This window comes from Chiloscyllium plagiosum, unplaced genomic scaffold, assembly GCF_037043375.1.
Source record: "Chiloscyllium plagiosum isolate Xiang-an unplaced genomic scaffold, Cpla_swu_hap1 HiC_scaffold_28, whole genome shotgun sequence".
Lineage (NCBI taxonomy): Eukaryota > Metazoa > Chordata > Chondrichthyes > Orectolobiformes > Hemiscylliidae > Chiloscyllium > Chiloscyllium plagiosum.
Genome location: NW_028270166.1, coordinates 2,873,328 through 2,886,889, shown reverse-complemented (window position 1 = coordinate 2,886,889; position 13,562 = coordinate 2,873,328). Strand labels below are relative to the sequence as shown.

Below are 13,562 nucleotides of genomic sequence, written 5' to 3'. Positions count from 1 at the left end.
GACATTTCACAGCCTTTCTAAACACTGGGCACATTTCACATCCTCACTACCACTGGGTACATTTCACAGCTTCACTACACACTGGGTACATTTCACACCCTCACTATATACGGTACATTTCACACACTTACTACTCACTGGGTTCATTTCACACCCTCATAACCCACAGGGTACATTTCACACCCTCACGATACACTGGGGACATTTCACACCCTCGCTATACACTGGGTATATTTCACACCCTCACTGCACACTGGAAACATCTCACACCCTCGCTACATACCGGGTGTATCTCACACCCTTAATACTCACTGGGTATCTTTCACACCCTCACTACTCACTGCATTCATTTCACGCCGTCCCTACACACTGTGTATATTTCACACACTCACAACTGACTGGCTTCATTTCACACCCTAACTAGTCACTGGGTACCTTACACACCCTCCTGACACACTGGGTACATTTCACACTCTCACGACACACTGGGTACATTTCACACCCTCACTACTCACTGGGTACATTTCCCACGCTCGCTACACACTTGGTACACTTAATACTCACTGGGTACATTTCACAGCCTCGCTACACACTGGGTACATTTCACAGCCTCGGTACACACTGGGTACATTTCACAGCCTCGGTACACACTGGGTACATTTCACACCCTCAATACCCACCTGGTACATTTCACAGCCTCTCAACACACTGGGTACATTTCACACCCTCACTGCACACTGGGTACATTTCAAACCGTCACGACACACTGGGTACATTTCACACCCTTGCTACTAACTGGGTACATTTCCCACGCTCGCTACAGACTGGATACATTTCACACCCTCACCAATCACTGGGAACATTTCACACTCTCACTACTCACTGGGTACATTTCACAGCCTCACGACACACTGGGTACATTTCACACCCCCACTAAACTTTACTTTGAGGTATGTAGAGAAGAGGTGTTGGAAATCCTGGAAAAGGTGAAAATAGATAAGTCCCCTGGGCCTGATGGCATTTATCCTAGGATTCTCTGGGAAGCAAGGGAGGAGATTGCAGAGCCATTGGCCTTGATTTTTATGTCCTCTTTGTCTACAGGAGTAGTGCCAGAAGACTGGAGGATAGCAAATGTGGTTCCCTTGTTCAAAAAGGGGAGTAGGGATAACCCTAGTAACTATAGGCCGGTGAGTCTCACTTCTGTTGTGGGCAAAGTCTTAGAGAGAATTGTAAGGGATAGGATTTATGCACATCTGGATAGGAATAATGTGATCAAGGATAGTCAGCATGTTTTTGTGAAGGGCAGGTCGTGCCTCACAAACCTTATTGAATTCTTTGAAAAGGTGATGAAGGAGGTTGATGAGGGGAAAGCGGTAGATGTGGTATATATGGATTTTAGTAAGGCGTTTGATAAGGTTCCCCATGGTAGGCTACTGCAGAAAATACGGAGATATGGCATTGAGGGTGAGTTGGAGGTTTGGATTAGGAATTGGCTGGATGGAAGAAGACAGAGGGTAGTAGTTGATGGCAAAGTTTCTTCATGGAGTGCCGTCACTAGCGGTGTTCCGCAAGGATCTGTTTTGGGACCATTGCTGTTTGTCATTTTTATAAATGACCTGGAAGAGGGGTTAGAAGGTTGGGTGAGCAAGTTTGCGGATGATACGAAAGTCAGAGGAGTTGTTGACAGTGAGGAAGGATGTGGCAGGTTACAGCAGGATATAGAGAAGCTGCAGAGCTGGGCAGAAAGGTGGCAAATGGAATTCAATGTAGCTAAGTGTGAGGTGATTCACTTTGGGAAGAATAACAAAAAGATGGGATACTGGGCTAATGGTCGGATACTTGGTAGTGTGGATGAGCAGAGGGATCTTGGTGTCCATGTACACAGATCTCTGAAAGTTGCTACCCAGGTAAATCGTGCGGTGAGGAAGGCATATGGCGTACTGGCTTTTATTGGTAGAGGAATTGAGTTCCGGAGTCCTGAGGTCATGATGCAGTTGTATAAGACTCTGGTGCGGCCGCATCTGGAATATTGTGTGCAGTTTTGGTCGCCATACTATAGGAAGGATGTGGAGGCACTGGAACGGGTGCAGAGGAGGTTTACCAGGATGTTGCCTGGTATGGAAGGAAGATCGTATGAGGAAAGACTGAGACACTTGGGGCTGTTTTCATTAGAGAAAAGAAGGTTTAGGGGTGACTTGATTGAGGTGTACAAGATGATTAGGGGGTTAGATAGGGTTGACAGTGTGAACCTTTTCCCGCGTATGGAGTCGGGTATTACAAGGGGGCATAGCTTTAAATTAAGGGGGGGTAGATATAGGACTGAAGTTAGGGGTAGGTTCTTCACTCAGCGAGTCGTAAGTTCATGGAATGCCCTGCCAGCAGCAGTGGTGGACTCTCCCTCTTTATGGGCATTTAAGCGGGCATTGGATAGGTATATGGAGGATAGTGGGTTAGTATAGGTTAGGTGGGCTTTGATCGGCGCAACATCGAGGGCCAAAGGGCCTGTACTGCGCTGTATTCTTCTATGTTCTAAACACTGGGTACATTTGACACCCTCACAACTTGCTGGGTACATTTCACACCCTCACTACACGCTCGGTACATTTCACACCTTTAGTACACACTGGGTACATTTCACACCCTCGCTATACACGGTACATTTCACACCCTCACTACTCACTGGGTACATTTCACACCCTCACGATACACGGTACATTTCACACACTTACTACTCACTGGGTACATTTCACACCCTCACTACCCACTGGGTACATTTCACAGCCTCACTACATACTGGGTACATTTCACACCTTCACAACCCACTGGGTACATTTCACAGCCTCACTACACACCGGGTGTACTTCAGACACTCACAACTCACTGGCTTCATTTCACAACCTCTCTACGCAATGGGTACATTTCACATTCTCACAACTCACTGGGTACATTTCACACACTCACGACACACTGGGGACATTTCACACCCTCACGACACACTGGGTATATTTCACACTCTCACAACTCACTGGGTACATTTCACACCTTCACGACACACTGGGGACATTTCACACCCCCACGACACACTGGGTATATTTCACACCCTCACTACACACTGGGTACATCTCACACCCTCGCTACATACCGGGTGTATCTCACACCCTTAATACTCACTGGGTACCTTTCACACCCTCACTACTCACTGTGTTCATTACACACCCTCCCTACACACTGGGTACATTTCACACCCTCACGACACACTGGGTACATTTCGAACCCTCACGACACACTAGGTACATTTCACACCCTCACTACTCACTGGGTACATTTCCCACGCTCGCTACACACTGGGTACATTTCACACCCTCAATACCCACCTGGTACATTTCACAGCCTCTCAACACACTGGGTACATTTCACACCCTCACTACACACTGGGTACATTTCAAACCGTCACGACACACTGGGTACATTTCACACCCTCGCGACAAACTGGGTACATTTCCCACACTCGCTACAGACTGGATACATTTCATACCCTCACTACACACTGGGTACATTTCACACCCTCACTACACACCGGGTACATTTCACAGCCTCATTACACACTGGGTACATTTCACACCCTCACTACTCACTGGGTACATTTCACACCCTCACGACACACTGGACACATTTCACACCCTCACTACTCACTGGGTACATTTCACACCCTCACTACATACTGGGTGTATCTCACACCCTTAATACTCACTGGGTACCTTTCAAACCCTCACTACTCACTTCGTTCATTGCACACCGTCCCTACACACCCTCACTACACACTGGGTACATTTCACACCCTCACTACGCACTGGGTACATTTCACAGCCTCGCTACACACTGGGTACATTTCACACCCTCAATACCCACCTGGTACATTTCACAGCCTCGCTACACACTGGGTACATTTCACACCCTCAATACACACCTGGTACATTTCACAGCCTCTCAACACACTGGGTACATTTCACACCCTTACTACACACTGGGTACATTTCAAACCGTCACGACACTGGGTACATTTCAAACCGACTTACATAAGGTTGAGGAAACAGGGTTGAGACAGAGCAGTGGAGGGATACAGGATAGCCAGAAGGGACCTGAAGAAATGGATTAGGAGAGCCAAGAGAGGACATGAAAAATCTCTGGCGGATAGGATCAAGGATAACCCAAAGGCATTTTATGCGTATGTGAGAAACATGAGAATGACGAGAACGAGGGTAGGTCCAATCAAGGACAGTAGTGGGAGACTGTGTATTGAGTCGGAAGAGATAGGAGAGGTCTTGAATGAGTACTTTTCTTCAGTATTTACGAATGAGAGGAACCGTATTGTTGAAGAGGAGAGTGTGAAACGGACTGGTAAGCTGGAGGAGATACATGTTAGGAAGGAAGATGTTTTGGACATTTTGAACAACTTGAGGATAGACAAGTTCCCCGGGCCTGATGGGATATATCCTAGGATTATGTGGGAAGAAAGAGTGGAAATTGCAGTACCGTTGGCAATGATCTTTTCATCTTCACTGTCAACGGGGGTGGTACCAGGGGACTGGAGAGTGGCGAATGTTGTGCCCCTGTTCAAAAAAGGGAATAGGGATAACCCCGGGAATTACAGGCCAGTTAGTCTTACTTCGGTGGTAGGTCAAGTAATGGAAAGGGTACTGAGGGATAGGATTTATGAGTATCTGGAAAGGCACTGCTTGATTAGGGACAGCCAGCACGGATTTGTGAAGGGTAGGTCTTGCCTTACAAGTCTTTTTGAATTCTTTGAGGTGACCAAGCATGTGGATGAGGGTAGAGCAGTGGATGTAGTATACATGGATTTTAGTAAGGCATTTAATAAGGTTCCCCATGGTAGGCTTATGCGGAAAGTCAGGAGGCATGGGATAGAGGGAAATGTGGCCAATTGGATAGAAAACTGGCTAACCGGTCGAAGTCAGAGAGTGGTGGTAGATGGTAAATATTCAGCCTGGAGCCCAGTTACACGTGGAGTTCCGCAGGGATCAGTTCTGGGTCCTCTGCTGTTCGTAATTTTTATTAATGACTTGGATGAGGGAGTCGAAGGGTGGGTCAGTAAATTTGCAGATGATACGAAGATTGGTGGAGTTGTGAATAGTGAGGAGGGCTCTTGTAGGCTGCATAGGGACTTGGATATGATGCAGAGCTGGGCTGAGGAGTAGCAGATGGAGTTCAACCCTGCCAAGTGTGAGGTTGTCCATTTTGGAAAGACAAATAAGAATGCGGAATACAGGGTTAATGGTAGGGTTCTTAGTGAGGTGGAGGAACAGAGGGATCTTGGGGTCTATGTTCATAGGTCTTTGAAAGTTGCCACTCAGGTGGATAGAGCTTGTAAGAAGGCCTATGGTGTATTAGCGTTCATTAGCAGAGGGATTGAATTCAAGAGTCGTGAAGTGATGTTGCAACTGGACAGGACTTTGGTTAGGCCACATTTGGAGTACTGTGTGCAGTTCTGATCGCCTCACTTTAGGAAAGATGTGGAAGCTTTGGAGAGGGTGCAGAGAAGATTTACCAGGATGTTGCCTGGAATGGAGAATAGGTCGTACGAGGATAGGTTGAGAGTGCTAGGCGTTTTCTCATTGGAACGGCGAAGGATGAGGGGTGACTTGACAGAGGTTTATAAGATGATCAGAGGAATAGATAGAGTAGACAGTCAGAAACTTTTTCCCCGGGTACAACAGAGTGTTACAAGGGGACATAAATTTAAGGTGAAGGTTGGAAGGTATAGGGGAGATGTCAGGGGTGGGTTCTTTACCCAGAGAGTGGTGGGGGCATGGAATGCGCTGCCTGTGGGAGTGGTAGAGTCAGAATGTTTGGTGACCTTTAAGCGGCAATTGGATAGGTAAATGGATGGGTGCTTAAGCTAGGACAAATGTTCGGCACAATATCGTGTAACGAAGGGCCTGTTCTGTGCTGTATTGTTCTATGTTCCAAGACACACTGGGTACATTTCACACCCTCACTACTCACTGGGTACATTTCACACCCTCACTACACACTGGGTACATTTCACACCCTCACTACCCACTGGGTACATTTCACACTCTCACAACTCACTGGGTACATTTTACACCCTCACGACACACTGGACACATTTCACAACCTCACTACACACTGGGTACATTTCGCACCCTCAATACCCACCTGGTACATTTCACAGCCTCGGTACACACTGGGTACATTTCACACACTCAATACCCACCTGGTACATTTCACAGCCTCTCAACATACTGGGTACATTTCACACCCTCACTACACACTGGGTACATTTCAAACCGTCACGACACACTGGGTACATTTCACACCCTCGCTACTAACTGGGTACATTTCACACTCTCACTACTCACTGGCTACATTTCACAGCCTCACAACACACTGGGTACATTTCACACTCTCACTACACACTGGGTACATTTCACACCCTCACTACACACTGGGTACATTTCACACCCTCACTACCCACTGGGTACATTTCACACTCTCACAACTCACTGGGTACATTTTACACCCTCACGACACACTGGACACATTTCACAACCTCACTACACACTGGGTACATTTCGCACCCTCAATACCCACCTGGTACATTTCACAGCCTCGGTACACACTGGGTACATTTCACACACTCAATACCCACCTGGTACATTTCACAGCCTCTCAACATACTGGGTACATTTCACACCCTCACTACACACTGGGTACATTTCAAACCGTCACGACACACTGGGTACATTTCACACCCTCGCTACTAACTGGGTACATTTCACACTCTCACTACTCACTGGCTACATTTCACAGCCTCACAACACACTGGGTACATTTCACACTCTCACTACACACTGGGTCCACTACACACCCTCACACACACTGTACATTTCACACCCTCACTACTCCCTGGGTACATTTCACACCCTCACTACTCCCTGGGTACATTTCACACCCTCACTACTCCCTGGGTACATTTGACACCCTCACAACTCACTGGGTACATTTCACACCCCCACTACACACTGGGGACATTTCACACCCTCACTAATCATTGGGTACATTTCACACCCTCACTACTCACTGGGTACATTTGACACCCTCACAACTCACTGGGTACAGTTCACACCCTCACTACATACTGGGTACATTTCACAACCTCGCAAAACACCGGGTGTACTTCACACCCTCAGTACTCACGGGGTACATTTCACACCCTCGCTACACACCAGGTGTATCCCACACCCTTAATACTCACTGGGTACCTTTCACACCCTCACTACTCACTGCATTCATTTCACAATCTCCCTACACACTGGGTACATTTCACACCCTCACTATACACGGTACATTTCATACACTTACTACTCACTGGGTTCATTTCACACCCTTACAACCCACTGGGTACATTTCACAGCCTCACTACACACTGGGTACATTTAACACCCTCGCTACACATTGGATACATTTCACACCCTCACTATACACCGTACATTTCACACACTTACTACTCACTGGGTACATTTCACACCCTCACAACCCACTGGGTACATTTCACAGCCTCACTACACACTGGGTACATTTCACACCCTCACTACTCACTGGGTTCATTTCACACCCTCACAACCCACTGGGTACATTTCACAGCCTCACTACACACTGGGTACATTTCACAGCCTCACTACACACTGGGTACATTTCACACCCTCACTACACACTGGGTTAATTTCACACCCTCACAACCCACTGGTACATTTCACAGCCTCACTGCACACCGGGTGTACTTCACACACTCACAACTCACTGGCTTCATTTCACACCCTCACTACGCAATGGGTACATTTTACACTCTCACAACTCACTGGGTACATTTCACAGCCTCGCTACTAACTGGGTACATTCCACAGCGTCACTACACACTGGGTACATGTCACATCCTCAGTATACACTGGGCACATTTCACACCCTCACTACACACTGGGTACATTTCACACCCTCACTACTCACTGGGTACATTTCACACCCTCACGACACAGTGGGTACATTTCACACCCTTAATACTCACTGGGTACATTTCACAGCCTCACAACACACTGGTTACATTTCACACCCTCACTACTCACTGGGTAAATTTCACACCCTCACTACCCACTGGGTACATTTCACACCCTCACGACACAGTGGGTACATTTTACAGCCTCACTACTCACTGGGTACATTTCACACCCTCACGACACAGTGGGTACATTTTACAGCCTCACTACTCACTGGGTACATTTCACAGCCTCACTACATACTGGGTACATATCATACCCTCACAACTCACTGGGTACATTTCACGGCCTCACTAAACACTGGGTACATTTCACAGCCTCACGACACACTGGGTACATATCACACCCTCGCTACACACCGGGTGTATCTCACACCCTTAATACTCACTGGGTACCTTTCACACCCTCACTACTCACTGCGTTCATTTCACAGCCTCACTACTCACTGGGTTCATTTCACACCCTCACAACCCACTGGGTACATTTCACAGCCTCACTACACACCGGGTGTACTTCACACACTCACAACTCACTGGCTTCATTTCACACCCTCACTACACACTGGGTACATTTCACAGCCTCACGACACACTGGATACATTTCACAGCCTCACTACTCACTGGGTACACTTCACACCCTCACTACCCACTGGGTACATTTCACACCCTCAGTATACACTGGGTACATTTCACACCCTCACTATACACTGGGCACATTTCACACCCTCACTACACACTGGGCACATTTCACGCCCTCACTACACACTTGGTACATTTCACACCCTTAATATTCACTGGTTACATTTCACACCCTCGCTACACATTGGATACATTTCACACCCTCACTATACACTGGGCATATTTCACACCCTCACTACACACTGGGCACATTTCACACCCTCACTACACACTGGGCACATTTCACACACATACTACTCACTGTGTACATTTCACAGCCTCGCTACACACTGGGTACATTTCACACCCTCACTACACACTGGGTACATTTCACACCCTCGCTATACACCGGGTGTATTTCACACCCTCACTACTCGCTGGGTACATTTCACACCCTCACTACACGCTGGGTACATTTTACAGCCTCACTACTCGCTGGGTACATTTCACACCCTCGCTACACATTGGATACATTTCACACCCTCACTACATACTGGGTACATTTCACACCCTCACTATACACTGGGTTCATTTCACACCCTCACAACCCACTGGGTACATTTCACAGCCTCACTACACACTGGGTACAGTTCACACCCTCACGACACATTGGGTACATTTCACAGCCTCACTACACACTGGGTACATTTCACAGCCTCACTACTCACTGGGTACATTTCACACCTTCACTACTCACTGGCTTCATTTCACACCCTCACTACTCACTTGGTACATTTCACACCCTCACTACTCACTTGGTACATTTCACACCCTCACTACTCACTGGGTACATTTCACACCCTCACGACACATTGGGTACATTTCACAGCCTCACTACACACTGGGTACATTTCACAGCCTCACTAATCACTGGGTACATTTCACACCCTCACTACACACTGGGTACATTTCACACCCTCGCTACACATTGGATACATTTCACACCCTCACTATACACCGTACATTTCACACCCTCACTACACACTGGGTTCATTTCACACCCTCACAACCCACTGGGTACATTTCACAGCCTCACTACACACTGGGTACATTTCATAGCCTTACTACACACTGGGTTCATTTCACACCCTCACAACCCACTGGTACATTTCACAGCCTCACTGCACACCGGGTGTACTTCACACACTCACAACTCACTGGCTTTATTTCACACCCTCACTACGCAATGGGTACATTTTACACTCTCACAACTCACTGGGTACATTTCACAGCCTCGCTACTAACTGGGTACATTCCACAGCGTCACTACACACTGGGTACATGTCACATCCTCAGTATACACTGGGCACATTTCACACACATACTACTCACTGGGTACATTTCCCACGCTCGCTACACACTGGGTACATTTCACACCCTCACTACTCACTGGGTAAATTTCACAGCCTCGCTACACACTGGGTACACTTCACACCCTCACTATACACTAGGCATATTTCACACCCTCACTACACACTGGGCACATTTCACACCCTCACTACACACTGGGTACATTTCACACCCTCGCTACACATTGGATACATTTCACACCCTCACTATACACTAGGCATATTTCACACCCTCACTACACACTGGGCACATTTCACACCCTCACTACACACTGGGTACATTTCACACCCTCACTACACACTGGGTACATTTCACACCCTCACTACTCACTGGGTACATTTCACAGCCTCGCTACACACTGGGTACACTTCACACCCTCACTACACACTGGGTACATTTCAAACCGTCACGACACACTGGATACATTTCACACCCTCGCTATACACCGGGTGTATTTCACACCCTCACTACTCGCTGGGTACATTTCACACCCTCACTACACAGTGTGTACATTTCACACCCTCACTACACGCTGGGTACATTTCACAGGCTCACTACTCGCTGGGTACATTTCACACCCTCGCTACACATTGGATACATTTCACACCCTCGCTATACACGGTACATTTCACACACTTACTACTCACTGGGTACATTTCACACCCTCACTACTTACCGGGTTCATTTCACACCCTCACAACCCACTGGGTACATTTCACAGCCTCACTACACATTGGATACATTTCACACCCTCACTATACGCGTTACATTTCACACACTTACTACTCACTGGGTACATTTCACACCCTCACTACTCACTGGGTTCATTTCACACCCTCACAACCCACTGGGTACATTTCACAGCCTCACTACACACTGGGTACATTTCATAGCCTTACTACACACTGGGTTCATTTCACACCCTCACAACCCACTGGTACATTTCACAGCCTCACTGCACACCGGGTGTACTTCACACACTCACAACTCACTGGCTTTATTTCACACCCTCACTACACACTGGGCACATTTCACACCCTCACTACACACTGGGCACATTTCACACACTTACTACTCACTGGGTACATTTTACAGCCTCACTACTCACTGGGTACATTTCACACCCTCACTACCCACTGAGTACAATTCACACTCTCACAACTCACTGGGTACATTTCACACCCTCACGACACAGTGGGTACATTTTACAGCCTCACTACTCACTGGGTACATTTCACAGCCTCACTACATACTGGGTACATATCATACCCTCACAACTCACTGGGTACATTTCACGGCCTCACTACACACTGGGTACATTTCACACCCTCACTACACACTGGGTACATTTCACAGCCTCACTACACACTGGGTAAATTTCACACCCTCGCTACTCATTGGATACATTTCACACCCTCACTATACACTGGGTACATTTCACACCCTCACTACACACTGGGTACATTTCACACCCTCACTATACACCGGGTGTATTTCACACCCTCACTACTCGCTGGGTACATTTCACACCCTCACTACACCGTGTACACATTTCACACCCTCACTACACGCTGGGTACATTTCACACCCTCGCTACACATTGGATACATTTCACACCCTCACTATACACGGTACATTTCACACACTTCCTACTCACTGGGTACATTTCACACCCTCACTACTCACTGGCTTCATTTCACACCCTCACTACTCTCTTGGTACATTTCACACCCTCACTACTCACTGGGTACATTTCACACCCTCACGACACAGTGGGTACATTTTACAGCCTCACTACTCACTGGGTACATTTCACACCCTCACTACCCACTGGGTACATTTCACACTCTCACAACTCACTGGGTACATTTCACACCCTCACGACACAGTGGGTACATTTTACAGCCTCACTACTCACTGGGTACATTTCACAGCCTCACTACATACTGGGTACATATCATACCCTCACAACTCACTGGGTACATTTCACGGCCTCACTAAACACTGGGTACATTTCACAGCCTCACGACACACTGGGTACATATCACACCCTCGCTACACACCGGGTGTATCTCACACCCTTAATACTCACTGGGTACCTTTCACACCCTCACTACTCACTGCGTTCATTTCACAGCCTCACTACTCACTGGGTTCATTTCACACCCTCACAACCCACTGGGTACATTTCACAGCCTCACTACACACCGGGTGTACTTCACACACTCACAACTCACTGGCTTCATTTCACACCCTCACTACACACTGGGTACATTTCACAGCCTCACGACACACTGGATACATTTCACAGCCTCACTACTCACTGGGTACACTTCACACCCTCACTACCCACTGGGTACATTTCACACCCTCAGTATACACTGGGTACATTTCACACCCTCACTATACACTGGGCACATTTCACACCCTCACTACACACTGGGCACATTTCACACCCTCACTACACACTGGGCACATTTCACACACTTACTACTCACTGGGTACATTTCACACCCTCACTACTCACTGGGTTCATTTCACACCCTCACAACCCACTGGGTACATTTCACAGCCTCACTACACACTGGGTACAGTTCACACCCACACTACACACTGGGTACGTTTCACACCCTCGCTACACATTGGATACATTTCACACCCTCACTATACACGGTACATTTCACACACTTACTACTCACTGGGTACATTTCACACCTTCACTACTCACTGGCTTCATTTCACACCCTCACTACTCACTTGGTACATTTCACACCCTCACGACACATTGGGTACATTTCACAGCCTCACTACACACTGGGTACATTTCACAGCCTCACTACACACTGGGTACATTTCACACCCTCACTACTCACTGGCTTCATTTCACACCCTCACTACTCACTGGGTACATTTCACACCCTCGCTACACATTGGATACATTTCACACCCTCACTATACACCGTACATTTCACACACTTACTACTCACTGGGTACATTTCACACCCTCACTACTCACTGGGTTCATTTCACACCCTCACAACCCACTGGGTACATTTCACAGCCTCACTACACACTGGGTACATTTCACAGCCTCACTACACACTGGGTACATTTCACACCCTCACTACACACTGGGTTAATTTCACACCCTCACAACCCACTGGTACATTTCACAGCCTCACTGCACACCGGGTGTACTTCACACACTCACAACTCACTGGCTTCATTTCACACCCTCACTACGCAATGGGTACATTTTACACTCTCACAACTCACTGGGTACATTTCACAGCCTCGCTACTAACTGGGTACATTCCACAGCGTCACTACACACTGGGTACATGTCACATCCTCAGTATACACTGGGCACATTTCACACCCTCACTACACACTGGGTACATTTCACACCCTCACTACTCACTGGGTACATTTCACACCCTCA

At 47.5% G+C, this 13,562-nt stretch overlaps 1 protein-coding gene across 1 annotated transcript in view; it reads right to left on the bottom strand.

Moving 5' to 3' along the window:
• Window positions 1-13,562, bottom strand: part of cpamd8 (C3 and PZP like alpha-2-macroglobulin domain containing 8) — a 507,250-nt gene that overhangs the window by 68,007 nt on the left and 425,681 nt on the right.